The sequence below is a fragment of the Solanum lycopersicum genome, chromosome 10 (assembly GCF_036512215.1).
Source record: "Solanum lycopersicum chromosome 10, SLM_r2.1".
Classification (NCBI taxonomy): Eukaryota; Viridiplantae; Streptophyta; class Magnoliopsida; order Solanales; family Solanaceae; genus Solanum; species Solanum lycopersicum.
The window spans coordinates 40,417,590-40,443,793 of NC_090809.1; the positions used below are offsets into that span (position 1 = coordinate 40,417,590).

Genomic DNA, 26,204 nt, shown 5'->3' on the forward strand with positions numbered 1-26,204 from the left:
ATGTGATGAGATCTATAGTATGGAGTTCTAATGTAAAGTGTGTGCTTTGTTTATGAAAATGGTCTAATGAATACACTAGTTGAGTTAAAAAGGTTGTATGCATGGTTTCCTTGTGATCTTAAGGTGAACCTTGAACATGAAAAGTATTATGGGACATAATTCATGTATTGCACCAAGTATCACTAGAAGAGTTACTTGGAAAAGTCAAGAAGTTTGAAATAAAAAGAATTAACTATAAAGTAAAATAGTTCACTGTAGGGTGAAAAAAGCTCACTGTAAAGTGGCCTCAAATGTTGCTTAAATTCTATGTGTCATTTTATATGATGTTTGGCCTTTGAATATGTCTATATGAAGTATGTGAATGATATAAATGATATTGTATCAAGTCTTTATAATGATTTCACAAAAAGGCATCATGTATGTATTTCAAGAAAAATGTCCCTTTTAAATGCTTGTTTTTGCATGGTTGCCATACTTAGTGCATTCTTGCACTAACTCCATTATTCTATACTTTTTACACAAAGTGTAGTTTATGTATGCTTAAAGGATGTATTTATAAATGAGGATCTTGATATGTGATTCCCAAGTTCAAGGAAAGGAATCCTTAAGTCCAAGGATGTCCTAATGATTAGGTTAGTGTAAGTCTTTAGTACTATACTTATTGTAAGACCTTGAAAATGCATTCAGGTTCCTAGAGCCTCAAATGTGTCTTAATTTTTTAAAATCTTTTCATTAAGTGTTTTATAGTATGTATACTTTATTTGAGGTGATTTGAAAGTCAAACGTCAAGGGACGATCAAGACGTTCGACGAATAGTCGCGAAGGGACTTAAGTGTTTTTATGTACTTATGTTTTATTATGGGATCATGAGAACCTTATATGAGTTATAATGATGTTTATAGGAAGTGTGTTAAGTTTCATGAAGTTTGGAGATCAAACGTTCAAGAATGTCTAAGAGGTTTGAAATTTAGCCCTTTAGACGTGCTTGTGTGTCCTTGTATATTGGCCTTGTTTTCATGTATTGTCTTGAGTTTTAAAATAAGTGTAATTTGACCCTATTACCTTATACATGTTAAGGGTCAAAACGTCCGGGTACGACTACCCGGAGAACACCCAAAGGGCCCTAAGGTGGACCTAATCATTAGACAAGAGGCTGCCCAAGGCAGCAGGCAAGCCAAGATTTGGGACTTGCCTTGTGCGAGCGCAGCTATCACGCACCTCATTGTCCTAAAAATTATAAGGGGCAGAATACGGAGGCTACCCCGCGACGCGCAGCCCACTCCCATCTCCGATTGCGTTGATTTAAAGTCAATTTTGACATGTCTAAAAGTCCCAATAATTATGTGGGTGTTTTGGTAAATTAAAGGGATGGTTATAGAATTATTTTATGACTTATTTAACCCCTTTTCCAAGACAAAAACATAATACCCGATAAGAAAATAAAAAATCCCAATTCACTCTTCTTCTCCAAATTCTCTCAAACCTCCATTCGAGGGAAAACATAAGTTCAACCTATAGGGTGGATTTTCATAGTTTATTCTCAAATTTATCATGTGCATTCAATAAATAAGGTATGGTGATCCTTCATACTTATTTACCCATTCATCTAAGGAGTCAATCGAGGATTTCAAACATGATTCGAAGAATAAAATTCCCAATTTCCAATCTAGTCATGAGTTCTTTCTCAAATTGATTTCAAAAGAATGTTTATGATAAATTGACGATTATCTACTGTTCTAAATATGAATTTCAATCCAATTTTATGATGAGCCCATGATCCTCCAAAATTTAAAAATTGGCTTATAATGTGGTCTTCAAATCTTGACTCTATGTTGATTGAATTATATTTCAATTATGTTGAATTGCCTATTACTATTTTTAATCATGTCAATTGAATATGAATTATTGAATGAGTTCTGTCTCAAATTGATTTCAAAAGAATGTTTATGATAAATTGACGATTATCTACTTTTTTAAATATGAATTTCAATCCAATTTTATGATGAGCCCATGATCCTCCTAAATTCAAAAATTGGCTTATAATGTGGTCTTCAAATCTTGACTCTATGTTGATTGAATTATATTTCAATTATGTTGAATTGCCTATTACTATTTTTAATCATGTCAATTGAATATGAATTATTGAATGAGTAATAAATGATGATGAAGGAGAAGGTTTTGGGTAAATTGATCTATATTTATCTACTTTTACAGACTAAAGGAAGTATTGTACCTAATGCGATCTTCAAAACTATGATGTTTGAAATACGGTTCCTTTATGAAATTGTACTTTTAGATACTGTTACTTTTATTGATGTTAAATTATTGGAAATAATCAATGATTATCAAAGCTTAGGGGAATCGTAAGTTTGATCTATTGTCTCTACTTTTCTTATAGAAATGCTAGTTGATGTAGCCATGTATGACCTTGTGTGGTATGGTCCACTTATGGTGGCAGTTTTTACCTTATTGTCATTTTATATGTGATGTGATTGTGGACTTGAAGGCAATTTTATCTTGATAGTGTGGTTATTATGATCACACAATGTGAAGTATTATCCCTAGTCTCCAATGTTAGTTTTTGATCTAGGTTATATTGATGATGTTTCCTCTACACTATGTTAGGGCTCGGTATGGTCTACGTGTTGATGTTTGAATTCTATTGTGTAGTATGATTCCTACCTATGAACCTCTACATGAATGTGTGGTCTTATGATTGATTAGGAGTCTTACATTCAAGAAGATGTCTTGTCTCCTGTGTTATTTTGTGGTGTGTGCTCTATGGTTCAAGGGACTTAAATGCGTATTGTGATATTTTTAAGGTGGATAACACAATGTTAGGATTGTTTCCATTATGTGAACATGTGGTCCAATGTACACACACACCTCATGCATGCTTATCAAGTAGTATCAATTCATGTTGTCTAATGAAAGGATAATTCCGTTATACACTAATGTATACTACTATGCATGTTAAGTATATGTTTATGAAGTATGAACTGTATCCCTTAACTGGGATGACTTGATAGGTGTACTAGTATGGGCAAGGGTCTGGGACCTTGTCTATGCATTGCACATGTGTGCCTTGATAGGATAATTCCTAGGTTTGGTATTCCTATGTGCATGAATATGAATGCATGGTTATGTTATGAATGTGCGTAATGTCTAAATGTGTTTATATGAAAGGGTTGCCAATATAGTTACACCTATACACTTATACACTAATAATGTAAAGTATTAACATGTGTTGCCTTAATGTGTTTATGTGAAAGGTTTTCTCACATATATGTATACACACACATGTATGAGGATCTAGTCAAAAGAGGGGCGCTTGGAAGGTGTTCCCAAGAGTACTCTAAACTAGATGGTGCTTTGAATATGCTATGTCCAACTACAAGGGTTTCTGACATGACTTAGGTTGATGAACTCTCATCTATAACCTATGAGATAAGCATATGAGTGGTTAAATGTCGTAAGCCTATGTTTTATAAATCAATGTAATAAAGGTTTTTCAATAAAGGAAACTTACCTTAATACAGAGTGAACTTGTAGATGAGGGGGTGAAAACTTCCCAAGGATGGAAGGTAGGGTTCCCCATAGACCTCACAGGGTGGAAAACCTCATTGTCCAAAAAGGGCATAGATTTGTGTTTCCCTGATGGCCCCCAAGTCCCATAAACTACTCTTGTCACATAGGATCTAGCAAATGATATCACATAGTATGCTAGCATGTGTTAAAGTTTTACTTTAGCTAAGTAGGGAACCTTTCTTTGGTGTTTGTCTCTACAACACCAAATTACATTTTTAGCAGCCATGGTCTTAGTATATGTTAAGGCTATAGTTTCCCTAAAGTAAAATCGACAATGGAAGTAAAGTAATAGACCCTAAATAGGATAACCTAAAGAAAGGTACTTAGGACAGGTGGAAGTAATGAAACCACATATATAGCACAAGTACCTCTTGAAGAAGGTTCTAGGAAGGTGTTTTAATGTATATGATTATATTTATTGTCCTTGAACATGATATTGTAGTGTTGTCTACATGTTGTGATGATATGCATGGTATGAGTCTTAATGAGCTTATGTGATGTGGTCTTACCTTATATGCATAGTATGGGTCTTGTTGACTATATGATGAAGTCTTTCTTGACATGAAGAAGGTTCTCTATGCTTGTCTTGTTGACGTGTGAAATGCATGTTAAGGGTAGTAACATTTTAGGTTTACCTAGTATGTGTGAGGTTATGGGACTTCACATGTACATTGCATAATTAGACACCTGAAGGGATTATGAGAAGGGTTCAATGTGATTCTTATGAGGTGAAGTCCAAGTATGTTAATGTTATATTGCCTAGCTATGATTATGCTTGAAGTTTTGACTTGTATATGGTATTGTTATGAGTCCATCTATTTAGTGCCTAAAGCATGTTGGGTCAAATGTGTGTTAGGTATATTATATTATTATATGAAATACTTCTATGAATGCACATGTTAGGTTAATGGAGGTTGTATGCATGATTTCTTAGCGGCCTTAATGTTATGTTTGAGTGTGGATAGTGTTATGGGACATTGTCTATACATTGCACAAAGTATGACTAGAGGGTCACTTGAGAAGATAAGGAGTTAAAGTAAAAGGAAGGACTTCACTATAAAATGAAATAAGTTCACTATAATTGAAAGGGGGTTAACTGTAAAGTGGTGACTTATATGACTTAAATGCAATGTGTGGTTCTACATGATGTGAGACTATTGTATATTCCAATATGAAATATGTAAATGGAATAAATACTATTGTATCAAGGTTTTATGAAGTTTTCACAAAAAAAAAAGCATGATGCATGGTTTCAAGTAAAATGTCCCATTTTAAATGCATGTTTTTTCATGGTTGTCATACTTAGTGCATTCTTGTACTAACATCATTCTTCTCTACCTTTTTGCACAAAGTGTAGGTTATAGATGCTTAATGGATTTCACTAAGGTGAAGAACTTGAAATATTTTTCCAATCCCAAGAAAGGATTTCTTATGTTCCAATGATTTCCTACATCAAGTTTATATTCAATGTATAATAATAACTTAAGTATTACATTATGATGTTAAAGGGTCGTGTACCTAATCTATTCTATGATCTTGAGTCTAAGATGACAAAAGAGACTTACAATCTAACTATTTAGTATGACTTATATTCTTATATAATGGAAGTGATGTTTCTAGAATATGATGTGCTGTGAAAAGTTTTAAAATTTCCGCTAAATTTACTATTACAATGCGATAATTTATAATTATGGTCTTGTATAAGACTACCGAGAGGTAAAGCACGTCATGTTACTTCTAGGGGGTTCTCCCCGGATGTGACACTTATGTATTATGTTGTAAGGGTCGTGTCCCTAAAGTACACTTATGATGTTTAGTCTAGGATGGAAAAGAGACTTAAGGTCTAATTATGTATTATGACATATCATATATTACTAAAAGTGGGAACCTCTAAAGTGAAGTTGTATCACCATTTTACCCCTTTATTAAATTAAAATATATAAATACATAATTAATCGATTACTATTCAATCGTAATCATATCATATTATACTAAATATCATACTATTATTTAATACTAATTATTGTTATTATTTTTATGATTGTTTACGAAAAATACCCCTAAATCTTGTAAAAAAATTTAATATGTTCTTCACCTAAAAAAAGTACGGTAAAAAGATTTTTAAAGAAAACATTTCACTATGTGCATTAAATCTGAAAGTAAAAAATTGCTTCGTATTCAAAAAATATTTAGTATGTCTTTCAATTGTTTAGTTGTTACATGTAAATATTTCACTATTAATGTTTTGTTTCTGACATCTTTCCTGTAATAACCTTTTCACCTTCTTTACAACATTCTATAAATTTGCACTAAAAAGAGTATATACTTTCAATAATATTATTACATGGTTTATCAAATCAAGTAAAAGATTTTCATTAGTTTTATTTTCACAGCTTATACCACTCTTAAAAGATTTTCTCATCAGCATGCTTCATCACATATATATTCTCTCCTTTAATTTTAGGTTTCAATTTCTCAATACAATCGATTTTTTAGTTCAATCATCATATTATTATATGATGAAATCGTCGGGGGCAAAACGCGTTATTATTTTGATAATGGTATGAGCATTTATTTGGGTAGAGAAACATGTCAGCAGTAACTCCCATAAATTTTGTATGATATTCTTGGTTATTTTTTGGGTTTATATGATGATAGTTCTCTTAGGAGAATGAGTTGTAATATTATGTGTGTTTTATATACTTTTAGATAATTTTTCTTACCGTTAATTTGACACAAGTCCCTTTTAATTTTGTATATATTTGTTCTTTGTTTTTCGGCTTCGTATTTTATAATAGATTTGTTCGGCTGCAATTAGTTTTTTCTTTTGATAGGATTTTGAGGATAATCTCTTGAATTATTTGTCAAAATATTTTTCTTTTGTAATTTTGTGCTTAAATTGAGAAGATTTTTATTAGATTATGAAATGTCAATTTTGTTGTGATAAAATTACATATGCTTGAAGATATGTTGCATGAAGGATGAAGACGTCTAGAAAGAAATTGAATCTTTTGATTAAGAAAAACAGTAATTACGTCGTAGGTCTCACACTATTTATGCAGTCGTTCTTGATGGAATAGTCTAAGAGAGGAGCTAACTTTGATATATTAACACCGACTTCGGAAGAAGGTAACTACAAACTAAGAAATCTATTTGACGTCAGACACAGTCTTGTGATAGCTTGGGTTTAGCACCAAACAGTTGTTTCATGTATTCTCCAATTTAAATTTTTTGATTAAGTAGCATGGTCTCTCCTATAAATATTACCAATCCAATCAAATGAAATTGTTAAGGCGAGATCTTTTAAGAGATATAGAAGTACATTATATTGTATATCTTAATTGGTAGGAACATAACATAGTATGTTTATTCCTAAAGATTTAACAAAATGTAATTATGTTAAATATTCATACTTCTTCAACTTCTAATCTGTAGCTCAATTAACTTCTAAAATATGAATAATAACATTATAACTAGGGATAATGCCCACGTACCCCCTCAACATATGCCCGAAATCTCAGAGACACACTTATACTATACTAAGGTCCTATTACCCCCCTGAACTTATTTTATTAATAATTTTTTAACCCTTTTCGGCCTACGTGGAACTATCTTGTGGGTCCAACGATGGTTGGCTTTTTACCTAACCAGTGTCACGTAGGCTAAAAAGGAGTAGAAAATTACTTATAAAATAAGTTCAGGGGGGTAATAGGACCTTAGTATAGTCTAAGTGTGTCTCTGGGATTTCGGGCATAGGTTGAAGGGGTACTTGTGCATTATCCCTTATAACTAACTATAAATAAACAATTTTAAAACAATAATATGAGCTACATGTGCAATTAATAGTAGAAAACCCCCGAGTTAAAAATTAAATTATCAAAATGTCATTATATACTCATAATATTTATGGACAAAAATGTAAATGTACAATAATAGTAATAAATACAATCACATCTATTCAATACTATTGTTCTATATTTATGAATAAAAATATAAATACACGTTTTTTTAACTTAACTTAAAATTACTCTTACAATATTTTGTACAAAAATTGAAAATATATATTACAATAAAAATAAGAAAATTAATTGAAATAAAATTTATGTTTCTGTATATTCTTATAATTCATGAGTATATATTTGATTTAGCTATTAGCTTTCTGTGATTTTTCATCAATCTCATTTGCTATGTACGCACAACATCTTTAGCTTATAGCCTTATTTTTATTTTTTGTAGTTTTTTTATCTATCTAATAATTAAGATCTATAATTTAGAATATCGAGTATTTCCTATACAATTTTCATTTACAATTTTTTTCGTGTATTTATTTTAATATAGTATATAATCATATGTATTGTAGTGGTGTAGTGTTGTCATGAGCATGAATATTGAAGTATTTTTGTTCAATTGTCAGATACCATTTTCATATATTTTGAACATTACTATGAACTAGCTAGAAGAGTAATACATTCATGGAACTTTTTTTTATTGTCTTTTATTACTCAATACATGTTGCAATAATTTTAGATGATTATGTAAAATATTGTACAAAATAACTTGGGATAAACGTACAACGCACGTGCCCAGAGGCTAGTATTATATATATATATATATATATATATATATATATATATATATATATATATATATATATATATATATATATATGAAGTGATGTTTCTAGCATATGATGTGCTATAAAAAGATTTAAATTTTCCGCTAAATTTAGTATGAGAATGCGATGAATGATAACTATGGGCTTGTATAAGACCTCCGAGAGGTCATGTACGCCATGTTACTTGTAGGGGGTGCTCCCCTGATGTAACATTCCCTCAAGGCAACTAGTATAATCCATATGTAGAGTCCCATATCCCTACCTAGACTAAGTCAAATCCCTTAAGTCCTCCTAATTAGAGTTCACTTTGTTAGTTAATTTGTACTTTTGGGAACATGTTGCCTTAACCGACATAGACCGAATGAGTTAACGTGGAATCCAGTGTCATGGAACCCTACACTGAATGAAAGTGGACTACTTGTCAAGGTAGTACTAAACATGAACATAACATATAGGTGGATCCACTATCTAGTATTCCTATGGGGTAACATAGTTCAAGAACTAGAAGATGTGTTAGGGACCGTCTTTATTCTACATGCATTCTAGTCTAGTTCAAGAACTAGAAGATGTGTTAGGGACCGTCTTTATTCTACATGCATTCTAGTCTCTAATCTCATGAGTACAATAGTGAACTTACTTCCCTATGTGATAAGGGACACTCCTCACTACTAGTTCACTCGGTGCTAAGCTAGAGTCACTTTTGAAATGTCTTTATTTAATAATCATAACTTAGTTTAGGTCATAGGAGACTCTCTAATGACCCGTAAGGTAATTTAGAGAACTAGTACTATCTTCATAAAAAAAATCTCTTGCATAAAATTTTAAATGAGAATTTGATTGCTTTTTTATCTAGAGTTATTTAATTAATGGATAATTTTTTTTAAAAAAAAATTAACTTATTTAAGTTTTTAGTGGGCCAAGAAAAAAAAATATATTCAATAACCTATTTCACTTAGGCCATGTATTAAGAAAAAGACTAAAGTTCAAATAAAAGGGGGTTTTATTATTTGTAAATCAGAAACCGCTGAGGGTAAAAATAAAATTTTTGGAATGAAGAACAGTGGTACAGCGATAACAAAAAGAACATAATCCTAAGATAAACCTCAATTTTGTCTATATCCTTATATTGGTAATTATAGATATGATCATATTATATTATTATTATTATAGAAATAAGTTGTGGGAAAATGGTTGTTAGCAGTGTCTTTTGGAGAGAACATATTAGTGGGAATGTATGGCATAATAATTGTATGTTGGAGGCGTAATGATTGGCCATGTTGAATAGCTTTTAATTATTAATTATATATAGTATTACTCTCATCATAGGATATGTTTTCCTCCTTTGTTCATCTGCCACTGGTTTCATAAACAGTGGCCTCATATTTTAATAATTATAATTTAGTTAATGCATTAAAAATTCAAGATGGATACATTAAGATACATATTAAGTATTAGTTGTATGGTATTATGTGAATACCATTGGAATTATGCTATTGGAAATAATTTGGGGCTTAATCCGAGGCTTGAAACTTGGGAACTTCATTATAGAGTTGGTTGTTGTTATTTTTAAAATCTTATTGTGATTATTATTGTGAATAGATTACTTTGAGTTGGAAGTTCAACAAAAGGGAAAAACTCATGTCCCGGAGTGAGTTCTTGATTGATTGAGGCTTGTGGATTTCTAAACTCTTGCTAAGTGTATGAAATGCGTGTATTTCCTTGTGGTATATGTTTGGGAGTAATGGGACTTGGTGATGGGTTGACTTGTCCACATTTATTAATACTAACGGTGAAACAAAGGGTAATAAGAGGCAATGTGAATAATTTATTTTGTGTGATGTGTTCATAATAAAGAATGGTGTGAAAGGCTTGTTGAGTCATTATTGATGTTGTTTTGAATCGTGCAGTGTTATGAAAATGGTCATATCCTTTTTATTTGTGTGAACATGTCATTTTGCATTATTATAAGACATTGTTGTGACAAGTGTTATGTGCATTTAGATAGAAGGAGAACATAAAAAAATGTACCATTTCGAGGGATGTAACGCGCGTCGCGATGGATACTATATTTTGAGGGACGTATCGCGCGCCGTGATGATTATTATTATCGAGGGTCGTGTCGTGCGCCGCGACACATGCCTGGACAGATATGTCCCCCATGGGTCCTAGACTGAGAGACAGCGGGTGTGTATCACTAGGTCAGACATGAATCATTATACATGACATTGCATTCCATTACATTGAACATACTTATCATTAGTCAACTTAATATTGTGTTTTGTTGATCTTTTGATTTCCGTTTTGTGAAACTTGTGATTGCTGAATACTAAGCTTGTTATTGAGAGTATCTAATTTGTTGAAGTGTTGTTATTGAGGATATGTAAATTGTTGAAATGTTGCTATTGAGGATATCTAATTCATTTAAGTGTTATTGTGGAGAATATGTAATTTGTTTAAGTGTTGTTGTGGAGGATATGTAATTTGCCTAAGTGTTATTTTTTTTGAGTTACGTGATATGTAAATTGTGAGTTGTTAGGTTGGACTGATGTTTATGCGGGTTGTAGTTGTGGAGGTTCGGTTGGGGGTGTAGGAGTACCCGTATTTCATCCCCTTAGCTTGTGTTTAGGAATTTACTTGCTAAGTACCGTATAGTTTTGATACTCACCCCTTGCTCCTACAATTTTTTGTAGGTTACTAGCCGGACCTTTATGATATATTCTCTTTTTTCTGAGGCTTCGTGATGATTTGTGAGGTAGTTGTTAGTCATGTCAGCGTCCCTCCTTACTCATGTTTATGATTTTGTTCTACTTTAGAAACAATATAATATAAGACTGATATTTTCTTTTGATTCAATTATAATACTTTAGAGGTTTGTACACGTGACAACCAGGTTTTGGGGTATAATGTAAGTTGATAGGAAATTTTCCGCATTTTAATGTAATAGTTTAGTTTTAGGTTGGCTTGTCTTGGTGGGATAAGATGAGTGCCATCACGTCTATTTTTGGGTCGTGACAGAATCACTCCGTATATAGTCCTAGTCATTAACTCAATAGGAATTGCATCAGAACATCTTTCAATACAACCCTTCACATTTGAGATTAGCACATTAACATCACCATAATATGATAAGGTACATAGGTACTTCATAACCAACCTTATATCATTTTCGTCTTAAGCATAATCTCATAATCATATAAGCAAGACATCTCAATATCATCACCATTCCAAACCTACTTAACCAAATCACAAGACATACTTCAATTGAACTTCGTTATTAAGTACAAGCCATCATGATTGAAGTAAAAGGTTTAAGATATCAAGACATACTAAATCTCCTACAAAAGTCATCATGGTCTTACCATCAACAAACCAATTCAATCCAATAATAGATGTATTATCATCACCCAATAATAATTAACACAATAATAGAGTCAATTGAATCACTACAACTCAATTTAACACTAGTTTATAACCTAGGGTTAGGGACTTTGGTAAATTTCATAATCTATTCCACCTATTGGGCTAACTCATCAAGAACTAGCATAATTATAAAATAATCCATCATAATTCAATAACAATAACAAAAAGAAACCATATGCAATACAATTTAGATCATCAAATTATTATTAAAAAGAAGCCCATATGAAATCATCTTTGAAAAACCAATCTTGGAAGAACTTTTTGGGCAAAGGAATCCCAAAGGTGAAGAGTTCTCGTACCTTGTTAACTATTGAAGATTGATGGAGAAAAGCACCTTTCTTTCTGCCTAAATACATTGACCTAACTGCTCGATGGAGTTCTTCTTTAGGAGATATAAAGTAGGTAAAGGAAGAGAAATTTGAGTTTGGGAGATTGTGGGAGTTGGTCTAGTTGAATTAGGCTTAGGTCGTTATATAAGTCGTTAACTAACTTAATTAGACCTTCCTTAACCCCTACTTAACTAACTAACCCACTAACTAATTAAATGAAACAATAAAACTTAACAGTGAAAACTCAAGCCTGACCTACGAGTCCCCAACCTATGGGCCGTAGGCCAGTCGACGGTTCCTTGTACCAACCGTCCTACACAACAGTCGTTTTTTGGTCAGAGAGTTTTCATTTTGGCCTTTTTGGCAAAATGACGAATTGTTGGTCGATTGATTCATCATAATCTTACTACTCCTTATACTCCACAACAAAATGGAGTAAACAAGAGATGGAACACATACATTATGGAGATGAACATATAAGTATTGCTTGGGAGGAACTTGCCAAAGAAATTTTGAGCAAAGGTAGAAAATATATCAGTTTTTATTTTTAAAAAAATAGGCTTCCCACAATGGTAGTGAAAGACAGAACTCCATTTGCAGGTTTGTATGGATTCAGACCATCATTAAATTTTCTTTAAGTGTTTGGTTGTCTTTGTTTTTCCTATATTTCTTAAGTTAAATGAGATAAACTAGATGAAAAATGTATCCCAGGCATTTTATTGGATATAGTTCAAATTCAAAGTCTTATAAGTCTTCCAACCACAAACTTAAAATATAATCTTTAGTAAAGAGGTGAATTTTATAGTAAATGAAATGTGGTGTTGGGAAGACTCGAACAAATCTGTCCTTAACACTTCTGACAAAGAAGAAAACTATCGTACCAGGTTTTTTTTCAGAAAAAAATATCATTCTCATGGAAGGATGAAATGGTGGACCATTAACAAGTCAAAGGAACTCGGCAAGTCACTGATATATATCTGAGATGCAACGTAGCAGTACGTGAACTTGATGGGTACAATGAATCCAAGATTAATGAACAATGGGTGGTTGCAATGAAAGAAGAGTTGTTTGTTATTGAAAAAAACATGATTTGGGAACTTGTTGATCAACCTGGGAACAAAAAGATAATTAGGTTGAAGGGGTCTTTAGAAGAAAGCTAAATGCCAATGGTTCAGTGAACAAGCCTAAATCAAGACATGTAGTTAAGGGGTATGCTCAAATTTTTGGTGTCTATCATTTTGATACAATTGTAGCAGTAGATAGGCATGACACAATTAGGTTACTTCATGATCTTGATGCACAATTGGGTTGGAAAATGTATCAAAAGGATGTCAAATCTGCATTCCTTAACGGCTTTCTCCAGGAACAAATTTGTATTAAGAAACTTGAAAGCTTTGTGAAGAAAGGAAAGGAGGACAAATTTATAGGCTAGAAAGGCAATATATGGACTTAAATAGGCACCAATGGCCTGGTATGGTTGGATAGATAGACATTTACTTGGATTAGACTTAGAAAATAGTCTATCAGAATCTACTCTTTATGTTAAACATCATGGCATTGATATTCTTATTGTGTCTATATATGTGGATGATTTACTAGTTACACGAAGCAGTACAAGGCATATCGAGGATTTCAAGAAAGAAATGATGCAAGCCTTGAAGATTACCAATCTTAGTCTAATGTCTTATTTTGTTGGTATTTAGTCAAGCAGGGTCATGATGAAGTTTTCACTTGATAGAATAAATACTGTAACGAAATTCTCACGAAGTTCAACATGAAAGATTGCAAGGAGATGAATACTTCTATGAACCAAAAAGAGAAACTAAGCAATAATGATGGAGTAGAGAAAGTGGAGGTAATGTACTTCAGAGGCTTAGTCGGTTATTTGATGTATCTAATAACTACAACATCCAATATATTATATGGTGTAAGTATTCTATCGAGGTTCATGCATTGTGCTAGTGAGGTACATCTAAAAGAAGAAAAATGAGTTGGTAGATACATCAAAGGTACTATCACTTATGGTGTCAAGTTTCAAAGAAAAAAAATCTTAAACTACTTGGTATACCGATAGTGACTGGGCTGGATCCGCATATGACATGAAGAGAACATCTGGATATTGTTTCGGTATTGGCTCATGGATGTTATCGTTGTGCTCAAAGTAGCAGGCAATTGTGTCTCAATCCACTGCAGAGGTTGTCTACAAGAACACTGAATCAAGCATTGTGGTTGAGGAATTTTTTTTGTGATTTTGCACATGAATGAGTGAAAGGGAACTGAAAGTATTTGTGGACAATAAATTTGCAATATTTCTCATAATCCTGCATTAAATGGGAAAACAAAACACTTCAACATCAATCTTTTCTTCTAGAGGAAAGTGCAAAATAATTGTGACGTTATTCTGCTCTATTGTAAAGCTGAAGAGCAGCTGGATGATATCTTCACCAAACCATTATAAGGAAATTAATTTCACCTTCTCAGGCAAAAAATTGGAGTTTGCACCTCTTAAAGCAAGAAGGATTGTTAGAAATATGCATAAGAACTGCAGCAATCCAAGTTCTCTGCATTGTAGGGTATTTAGGATAGTTATTAACTGTTTAACAATTACATAGTTTATATCTTATCTATAGTTTTTTTAATCTTAACATTAGAAGTTGGTTTACTTGTAAACCATATAAATATCTGTGTTACTTGTTAGTTTATAAAACTAATGTTCCTACATGTTCAATAACAAAAGAAAATCAGATTGTTATGTTTTTCCTTCTCTGATATATACTAACGAAACTGATAATGTACTAACTGTTAGGACCGAAAAATTTATATGAATGATCACAAGTAAATGTAATAGCAACAACATATAATTAATGTTTTCTTACATGAAGATGGATTTAAAGTTATTTGTGATGCTATTTATTTCATCTTTATATTTACACTGAACTTTTAAGCTCAACCATCCAGCATGCCAAAAAATTATTCAAATAGACTACTGGATTCGAACTTTCTGGTAGCTCTTTTTTGGCTAACCTCAATTGTCTATGAATTCTCCCTTAGGAAATGAGTGGGACATACTCTGCTCCTTTTGCCACAAACCTTCTAGTGGTGAGTTCGTGCGTGAAATGGGATAATGTTAGGTCTCTATGTTGAACTGTTGTTGTGAGTATAATCTTCTTTGTCGAATTATTTTCTATCGCCTGACATACATAGAAGTTGATATCTATTATCTCATTGAACAGAAGATGTATCCCTACCCATGTTTTTAAATTTTGACCTCTTGACCGTCGAGCTATCCGTTCAGGGAAAAACCTATGTTTCTTTACCCTCACATATGTAACAATTGATACATGATAGGGCATTTAGTGTTAGTAAGATCAAATGATCTTGAATAACATTCTAAGTTATACACATTCATGGTTGAAAGAGACTCTTTCCAAGCTATAATATAAGGCATGACATGGAGAGTTAAGATTGTTCTAGATAAATAGATGCTAAAACTTTCAGTGCACAAAACATGACCTTGGTTGCCTCACAAACCAGCGTATGCAGCGTGTCTTGTATTAATTATGAAGATGTCTTACCTCTGTTTCAACTTATGGCTGAGAGACTTATCTTTTGGCATGTGTTGGAGAACTTACCATAGAGGTATCCGTTCTTGTTTACAAATTTGAGGAGAAGTCAATCAGTGGAGAAAACAAATTTTGCAAAGCTACAACAATGTTATAAATCATCTCTATCTTCTCTTTTTGGCAGACCACTATTGCTTTGCAAATTTTTATATCTAAATTATGATGGGCTAACAGAACTCCCAGAACTACATTAGCACCATAAGAATAAGGAATGGAAACATAAGTACGAAAAGAGGATACCGCAGATTAAATTAGGAACTTCAACAATCATCATACTCCATAGTGCAGATATTCTATTCTTCAGCTACTAAAACTAAATAAAAGACTAATACTAAAAGAAAGACTACGGGTATGTTATTGTTGGTCCTAAATTATTGGACCTTTCAGTAATGGAGAACTTGAGAAAGTAATTTGAACATTAATTTGAAAGGTCACTATTCTTTGGACAAATCACAATTTCATCACCAACTCCCAATCCGCAATTATTGAACAATTCAACGCTGGAAAAAGACAAGTCATCATTGTAATACTTCCTTATGCAAACACTTCCATCTTCATACTTCTGTGGGATATTCTCCTCAGGTACATCCTACACGCCAACAGGCAAATCACACCCATTCTTAGTTGAATAATGATCCTCTAAAAAATGAATGAACTGTAATATGTTTCTTGATCAAACTGTAGGATTTAACACAGAATATATACAAGGATTAAGGGTATGTTTGGTATGAAGGAAACTCTTTTACATGGAAAATATATTCCATGGAAAATATTTTTCTGAAAAACTAGTAGTTTATGACTTATTTTATCATGTTTGGTTGGTGAGTACAAAATTTTTTTAGAAAAAGGTTTTTAGTGTTTGATTTGTGAATGAAAAATATTTTTGAGACGTATCTTTTATTTTTACTAGAGTTGAAAATAATTTCTGAAATTGAATTTTTTTTTGGGGTGAGGGGTGGTAGGGGCAGTGCTGTCAAAAGTGAAAAGCACAAAAAAGTGTTCAAGCCCTGATGGATCTTAAAGCACACATAAAGCGTGGGCTTTACTAAAAGAAAACACACTATGAAGAATTTTTAAAATTAATAAATAAATATATATATATATATATATATATATATATATATATATATATATATATATATATATATATACACCATGTAAATTGCCCGCGCTTCGCGGGGTTGTGAACTACGTCAATAATCAACTTATGAACATTTCATAATATAAGTGTTTTCGAGAGGGTAAAACCTATGATAAACTTTAAAGAATATTTTTTCCAAAGAAAATATGAAATGTTTTCTAAATTTAAAAGGGAAAATGCACAAGTACCTCCCTAACTTTGACCAAAATCCCAGCAACACACCTTAATTAAACTAAGGTGTTATTACCCCCTGGCCTTATTTCTATTTTGTAATTATATACACCTTTTTTTTACGTGAGTCCACGCAATTGAAGCGTGTGGGAGATATTTGGATTTCACGTTAACTAAAAAGATTTTATAGTAAGTGTTTATTGATTTTGTTAGTAATTCTTCATTTACTGTAGTTGTTCATCACCAAAGTCTTTCGAAAAGATCTGTAATTGTTTCATTTTCTATATTTACGTTTTCAAGTGGTACAAATATTTTATTCATTAACTGCAAAAGTTTTTCTCCTATTCAAGGACTCTACATGCATAATCTAAATATTATACATCTTTTATAATTAGTTGTGTAGTTGATAAGTTTTTTAAAATATAAAAACACATCTCTTGGATTTCAATGAAATAACGTATGTCGCTCAAATAATTAGATTAAATCATTTTACGGGAAGTCCCTTATTCAAAATCATACGTAGTGGATGATCCAATTTGATAGAGAAAAGACATATTTTGTTGTTAATGTTTCGATCAATATGGTTACAACTTTATTTTTTGTGACTTCTAATCTAAATTTTATAAGGAGATAATTATCTCTTCAATGTTTGATTAATATAGATTCATCCTACTTTGAGGGGTAAATCATTATTTCCAATTCAACATTTGAACCTCAAATGTTTCATTAAGGTCGAGTGCAATACTTACTATCCCATTACATTCCTTTACTTTTTGATGTCACTAATCGATTGAATATGTCGATAAGATAGAAACTTAAATAAATAAAACTCCAAGGTAGTGTGCAACCACCTATATTTTGAATTCTCAAAGTCCCTTCTTGAACATCCCTTTGATCTTTTAGCCTCTGAAAACTTTACAAAGATCAAAATCATTTATTTTACAAGTTTAGGAATTCTAATCTACATGACACCAATAGTCTAATGATTACATTAACCTCTTGATTGACATATTTTTCTTTCAATGTAATGATCAAAAACATAAATATAAACAACAAAGCTTGAAACATGTACTCAAAAACAAAAAATTAATAAAATAATCATAAATTAATGACTGTAAAAAATATACCATGATCTTTAATAGTAAACTGAAACATAAAGTAAAAAGTCGAGCCCACTGAATGCACATTGTCCCCTTAAGGAAATTATTTCATTCTAGCACCCGAGGTTTAAAGGAATAGATCCTCTAAGGACAGAACAATTCTATTCGCCAGTATGTTGATACAAAAATAATGGTGTAAGTAAGCCACTCAACATGAGCAAAGTGCACAAATTTTAATTTTGTGCATAAAAATAAGAAGAAGTTCAGAATTTTCGTAGTAATAAAGAGGAAATTCCTCTATTTATATACAATAAAGCGTAGTGTGCATAAATGCTTATTGTACATATCGGAAAGGTCAATATTCTTTGGACAAGTCACAATCTTCATAAAAGTCACAATTTTTTTTTATGAAATTGCAACTCTTTATTAAAGTTGCAACTCTTCAAAAAATTCGCAACTTTTCATAAAAGTTGCAACTCTTCGTAAAAGTTACAACTTTTCATAAAAAAGTCACAACTTTTTGTAAAAGTCGCAACTTTTCATAAAAGTCACAACTTTCCATAAAAGAAAAGACTAATTTTTGAAATAAATAACTTCATGGAAAATCCTTATTTAGGGTTGCACCACATACGCCGGCCTAGGATTCTCTTTTATATAAATATATGATATAATATATTATTTTATACTTATAGAATATAATAGAATTAAAAATAGTAAATATATAGTGCTTATAATGAAGATTGGTTTATTAAAATATACGTTGCTTATATATTCTACTTCTTATCACTAAAATAATATTCTTCCATATTATCTTCCTCAATAGGGTGATTCTCATTGGTATCAGTATGTCTCCTTTATCGCCTTGTGTATGTCAACACATTCTCAATGGTCGACGCTCTTGAAACATCACCCCAATTTAAGTTTTCATCACCAAGCTCAAATATATCTTCTCCTTCCATATTAATACCCATATTCCCAACCAACCTTCATTAATATTATCAATGTTATCCAACGAGATTGGAGCGATGACACTCCGGAAGTCACAATGAGCTTCTAAAACACGATCATACTTAAACACTACATCATTCAATCTTTGTTGCTCCAATCTGTTTCTTTTTATTGGTAAAAATCTGTTGCATTTATTAGTGTTAGTAAATTAGTCTAATTGATTAATTATGCAAAGAAAAATTAATAAATATCATGTAGACTACTACGAAACTTAGTACTTCTGACGTACCATGCCTTCACGGTACTTTCAATTCTTTTTCCTTAAGTTTAGTGTGTGTCTAAGGCCTTTTTGTATTAGTTTTAATTTAGCTTTCTCGTTTTTTGCAGAAAATCTTTCTAGAAGGAGAACATGGGAGAATTGTGCTGAAAATTGCAGAACTGACGACCTACGGAGCCATCGACGATCCGTCATGACCTCTACGGTCCGTAGTTGGCAACCGTCGTACGAAGAAAAAAACATCTAAAGTAAGTTGGGGAATTCTGACTAAGTGTGGGGTTACGGAGGGTCTTTACGGACCATCATAGCCACAACGGACCGTCCTACACATCCGTAAATGTTAATAGAAAGTAGCCCATGTACCCATCTTCATAAGATTCTAAGTATGGAGGAATGAAAGCCATCTTTTGACCGTTGTTCACGCAACAGACCGTCATCCATGTACGTTGATTGTATAAGAAATTTGGCGAAGAAAGCAGTAGAAAAAGAAGTTAAGTAGTCATTGCCTCGACGGTCCATCATCCAGGTCTTCGACACAGACACAGTTTTTGGGAAGATTTTCCTTAAATAGATTTCCCTCTTTTTTTAGGACTCTATTATTATAAATATTGTAACCCTTGTTTTTGAGGTTAGACTTTTTGATATCTTTTATTTTTATAGTTCTAAGTGTTGAATTTCGGGATTTTAGGGAAATTACGTTATTTTTCAGAATCGTTTGTTTTATGTTTTGATTAATTCAAGTAACATTCTTGATTTTCTTCAATCTCATCAAAGTAAGTTCATGAATTAATATCTAATTAATATGAATTTTGTGATTATTATAATGAGTAACTAAACTCCATAACTAGGGTTGTGGGAACCATGGGTATATAACAAGGTAAAACCTAGCTAAAATAACGATTCTCGAATAGTGTGTTGCATGTATTGATAATTCTTTCGTTTAGAAATCATTTTAACGAATGCATGTGTTAGAACTCGTCTTGTTGCTACTTTCCGGACCAAAGAGGTATATAATCAGAAAAGAATTATCAATGTAGATTTGGTATACACTATCGAATAGGCTAGTGTCGGTTAATGCGAGGTAACAACTAAGCAAAACATCGATTATGATGCTTAATATAAGGTAAAGGTAAGGTTTAGTAAAGCAGACACACTTAGCCGATCAAAGGTGCGGAGTGAAATTTTCTAGTTGCCGGACCGAGGAATTAGGGATACATAACTTACCTCTTTGCTTGCAAGATACATGGAAAGGATTGTTATAACTAGAATTATTGTGTTATGAACCTATGGGGAACACTTAAGCCCTAGTTACTCTTATTACTTGATAAAAATAAAAATTTTAAGACTGTCACTTGTTCATTTAGAAATAGGTAAGTATATTAAATGGTTAAAACCCTCCATGTTTTTTACTTGTTGTCGGAAAGGACTTGAGTAAATAGAAGTAATAATAGGTTAAAGTTAAGCCTAAATCATTTTCCTCGTGGACTGACCCAAACCTCATAGTTGGGTTCTTTACTTGATATGACCGCCTATACTTCTTTTCCAGAAGTAAATTTAAGCGTATCATTTTTTTACGTCGCTGCCAGGGAAAGTGGATTTTAGATTTACTTTAAGCTTATTACCAAAGTTTAGTCAATATTTTCCTAATTTTACTTTTTGTTTTTATTTTTGTCTCTTGCAGATATAACTTCTATGTATGCCAAGTACGCAGAGTAGAGGATAACAAATACTCTCACCCGACCCCGACATGAAGCGTTCAGTGCGCAGAATGAACCGAAATTTAGGTACTCTCGATGATAATCACAACCTAGAAAATCCACCACCGGTAGATGCTCATAGCCAATTATTACCTGAAAATTAAGGGGAAGGTGAAATACATGGACAAACTCCCGCAAAATGCCCTCAAGAGTATTATAGGTGATATGATATTATTAGTGACTATAAGGGTCCACTTCTCTTGCCTCCCCTGCCACACAGCCATACTATCATGGTAACTAGTAGTCTAATGCAAATTCTCACCTCCAGAGGTTTGTTTTCGGGGCTACCTTATGAGGATCCACATGCTCACATCGCCAAAGTGAGGTCGGTGTGTAACAGTTGTGTAGGGAGGCATGATTTTAATATAGACGTAATTGGTTTGATAGTGTTTCCTCTCTCACTGACGGGAGAGGCCGCTATATGGTTTACCGACCTCCCCTATAAATCAATCTACACTTGGAATCAATTGAGGGATGTGTTCTTAGCATGTTACTACCCGGTGTATAAGAAGCTAAACCACAAAGATAGGGTGAACAATTTTGTGGCACTACTGGGAGAATCAGTCAGTAGTTCTTGGGATAGGTTCACCTCGTTCTTGAGATGTGTTCCCAATCACTGCATTGATAATGAGTCACTAAAAGAGTACTTCTATTGGAGACAAAATGATAATAATAAAGCAGTACTGGATACGATAGCGGGTGGTTCATATGGGGAGTGTCCTTATGCTGATATTGCTTACAAGTTATAGAAAATATCCCAAAATAATAAAGCTTGGAGGACTAGGAAGTCAGATACTGGGAGAAACAATTTTGCAGTGCAATCTGCACACAATCCAGCCGCAGATAAGATTAGTGAGGAAATGGCTCAAATGAGAACTGATCTTGGGTTGGTGTTGAAACATGTCATTGAGGGTGTATAAAAGGTAAATGCAGTGAACTACTTGTCTAAACCACCACTACCAATTGATAATTATTACTAAAAGGAGGACTCTTTTGCGGTAAATGAGCAAGTGGGGGGATTTCAGACCAAACGCCCAAGGCTCCAATCAGGAAAGTTGGAGCTAAGGTCAAGGAAACCAACACTGGTACTATGGTAATTACAACCTAGTGGGTAATTATGTTAAAGATGGGAACTACAACCGTGACAACAAATTCAACCGGGGTAACTATGGTAACACAAATGATAGGAGTGGGCCCAATGTTCCACCATAAAATCGTGAAGTTGCTCCTACGGATGGTGGAGGTAGTATGGCGCGAGTTGATGATATGTTTCAAATAGTGATGAGGAGGTTTGATGCTAGTGATGATCACACTAAAGAGTTGAGGAGTAATTTAGGGAGTATTTGGCAAAAAGTTCATGCGCATGGAATCTCGATCAGGCATCTTGAATTGAAAATGGCCCAATTGTTTTCGACTATGAATCCATGCCAACCGGGTACTCTTCCTAGCAGCACTGTCCAAAATATGAAAAATAGTGGACATTATATGGCAATCACAACTCAAGGTGGTAAGCAAACCATTGACCCACCAATGTTGTCTGGTATGGAAAATGTGATAAGAGGTGAGGATGAGGTAGTAGAGGTTAGTGGTAATTAGGGAGACAAAACGGTGAAAGAAGTTGAGGTACCCCAAAAGGTTACCCCAATGCCTAGACCACCACCTCCATTTTAACAGAGGTTAGTGAAAGAGACCGGGGATGATAAATACCGGCGTTTTATGACAATTGAAACAGCTTTCCATCAACGTCCCTTTGATCGAAGCTCTTGAACAAATGCCCAGTTAGTCCATGTTCATGAAGGATATGGTTACTAAGAAAAAAATTTTCTGGTTTGAGGATGATGATAGAATGTAACATTGTAGTGCTTTTGCTACGAGGTCTCTAGCGCAAAAGGAAAAAGATCCAGGTGCCTTCACAATTCCATGAACAATCGGGTTATTACGCATGGCAAAAGCATTATGTGACCTTGGGACAAACATAAATCACATGCCTTTTTCTATTTATAAGAAGTTAGGTTTGGGTGACCCAAAGCCTACGGCAATGCGGCTACTGATGGCCCATCGAACTGTGAAAAGGCATATTGGGATACTCCACTATGTGTTAGTAAAGGTGGAATCATTCATATTTCTGACCGATTTTGTGATTATCGATTGTGAGGTTGATTTTGAGGTGCCTATTAATCTTGGGAGACCATTCCTTGCTACGGGTAGAGCCTTGGTTTATATGGAAAAAGGGAAAATGAAATTTTGGTTGAACAATGAAGAAGTGACTTTCAACATTTGTAGGTTCATGAGGCAGAGTGGTGAGATCAAATCGGTATCTGCTATATCTTACAGGGTTGACAAGTAATCTGAGGTACAAATAGAAGAGTGTCTGGGTGTAGAAGCACTAGCGGTAGTGATCGTGAATTTTGATAGTTATTGTATTGAAGAATATGGGTAACTGGTTGTGGCACTTGATCAAGGTGATGTTCGATTTAAACCAAAAAAGTTGGATTTATATATGAAGTATCCCAATCTCCACCCGCGAAACCATCTATAGAGGAGGCTCCATAAGTTGAAATTAAGCCTGTACCACCTCATTTGAGGTATGTATTCTTGGGAGAAGGTGACACTTTGCCAATAATTATTGCATCAGATTTTAATGTGCATCAAGTTGAGTGTTCTATGGAGGTATTAAAAAGGTTCAAAAGAGGTATTGGGTGGAATATTGCGGATATTATTGGGATCCCTCCCGGGATTTGTTCACCTAAAATCCAAGTCATGCCCGATCATAAGCTAAGTATTGAGCAGTAGAGAAATTTAAATCCACCTATGCAAGCGGTGGTGAATAAGGAAATCATTAATTGGTTGGATGCTGGAGTGATATTTCCAATCGCCGATAGTAGTTGGGTATGCCTTGTTTAGTGTGTACCTAAGAGGGAATGATTGTGTTCCCTAATGAGAAAAATGAGCTTATTCCAATGAGGTCGGTGATAGGATGGAAGGTATGTAGGATTATCGAAAATTAAATGCATGGACCGAGAAGGACCATTTTCCATGCCCTTCATGCATAATATGTTTGGTAGACATGAAGGAAAGGGGTGGTATTGATTTCTTGATGGTTAGGGTTATAATCACATTTCTATTGCACCGGAAGATCAAGAGAAAACCATCTTTACTTGTTCTTATGGGACCTTCGCGTTAAAGAAAATGTCGTTTGGGTTATGTAATACCGTCCACGTTTTAGATATTTAAGATGTCTATATTGTCTGATATGGTGGAGGACACTATTGAGGTATTTATGGATGATTTTTCAGTGGTTAGTGACTCCTTTGAGCAGTGTTTGAGTCATTTGTCTGAGGTTCTTATGAGGTGTGAAGATTGAAAACTTGTGCTAAATTGGGAAAATTTCACTTCATGGGGAAAGAAGATATTGTATAAGGTCATCGCATTTCAGAGAAGGGTATAGAGATTTATCAAGCCAAAGTTGAGGTGATAGAGCGACTTTCTCCACCTATCTCTGTAAAGGTGTGAGATGTTTTCTTGGGCATGCATGCTTTTACCAAAGCTTCATTAAATATTTTCCAAAGATTTCACATCCTTTGTGCAAGTTGCTTGAGAAAGAGTGTAAGTTTCATTTGGATGAATCTTATCTTAAGGCATTTGGTGAGTTGAAATAAAAGTTGGTGTCTAAACCTATCATCATTTCTCAGGATTAGAGCAATCCTTTGAAGATGATGTGTGATGCGAGTGGGGTTGATCTAGGTGTGGTATTGGGACAAAGAAGGTACAAAATCATTCATCACATTTACTATGCTAGTAAATTCCTTAATGAATCCAAAAAGAACTTCACTGTGACTGAACAAGAGCTCCTTGTTGTAGTCTATGCTTCGAGAAATTTCACTCCTATTTGCTTAGCACTAGAGTTATAGTGCATACTGATCATTCTGCTTTGAGATATTTGATGTCAAAGAAGGATGTGACACCGAGTATTGAAAATAATCCTTAAACTCAAACTGAAATCATTGTGTGAAAATAAGGATGTTATTTTGAAGCAAGGGCACTAGTTGCAATACCGGAAAATTAGCACCTTGGTGAGAGATCAAAGAGGATAGGTGTCGGTTTTTGGTGAGTCTGTGTCATGGTGTGATCCACATTATCTAGCCAAATAGTGATAGCATGCATAAATCAATGTCAAAATAAATCGAGATTCATAGCCAGATGATTGCAAAAGGCTAAAGTAAGGATACTCTTGTACAATGATTTTGTGGTTAGTCATAGTGTCTCGCTTGAGGACAAACAATGATTTTAAGTGGAGGGTGTTGATGTAACGTTATTTCACGGTACTTTCAATTCTTTTTCCTTAAGTTTAGTGTGTCTCTAAGGACTTTTTGTATTGGTTTTAATGTAGCTTTCTCGTTGTTTGTAGAAAATCTGTCTAGAATGAGAAAGTGGGAGAATTCTGGTGAATATTGCACAAGTGAAGATCTACAAGGCCATCTACGGTCCGTAGGTGGCTACCATCGTATGAAGGAAAAGTCTGCAAAAGAAAGTTGGGGAATTATGAGTAAGTGTGGGGCTATAAAGGCTCTCGACGGACCGTCATAGCCACGACGGACCATCCTGCACATCCATTAATGTTATCAGAAAGTAGCACTAGTACCTATTTTCAAAAGATTCTAAGTATGGAGGAAAGGAAGTCATCGACGGACTGTTGTTCACGCAATGGACCGTCATCCATGGACTCGAAGGTCCGTCATCAAGGTGGTCGACTCAGACACACTTTTTGAGCAGATCTTTCGTAAATAGATTTCCCTCTTTCGTCAGGACTCTATTATGATAAATTCTTATAAAAAAACTTGTTTTTGGGGTTAGACTCTTTAATATTTTTTTGTTTTATTGTTCTAAGTGTTGAATTTTTGGATTTTGGGGAAATTATGTTATTTTTCGAAATAATTTGTTGCAAGTTTTCTATTAATTCAAGTAAATTTCTGGATTTTATTCAATCTCATCAAAGTAAGTGCATGTAGTCGTATCTAATTAATATGAATTGTGTGATTATTAATATGAGTAACTCAAATCCATAACTAGGGTTGTGGGAACCATGCGTAAATAATAAGGTAAAACCTATATAAAATAACAATTCTCAAATAATGTCTTGCATGTATTGATAATTCTTTTTTTAGAAGTCTTTTTAACGAGTAAACACGTTAGAGCTCGCCTTGTTCCTACTTGCCGAACCAAGGAGGTAGATAA

At 33.5% G+C, this 26,204-nt stretch overlaps 1 long non-coding RNA gene across 1 annotated transcript; it reads left to right on the forward strand.

Moving 5' to 3' along the window:
- Positions 1–1,447: 1,447 nt before the first annotated feature.
- LOC109121326 (uncharacterized) lies at positions 1,448–5,210 on the forward strand. Its single transcript, XR_002028726.1, has 2 exons — positions 1,448–1,571; positions 4,946–5,210. It is a non-coding gene; the product is annotated as an uncharacterized lncRNA (long non-coding RNA).
- The last annotated feature ends 20,994 nt before the right edge of the window (positions 5,211–26,204 follow it).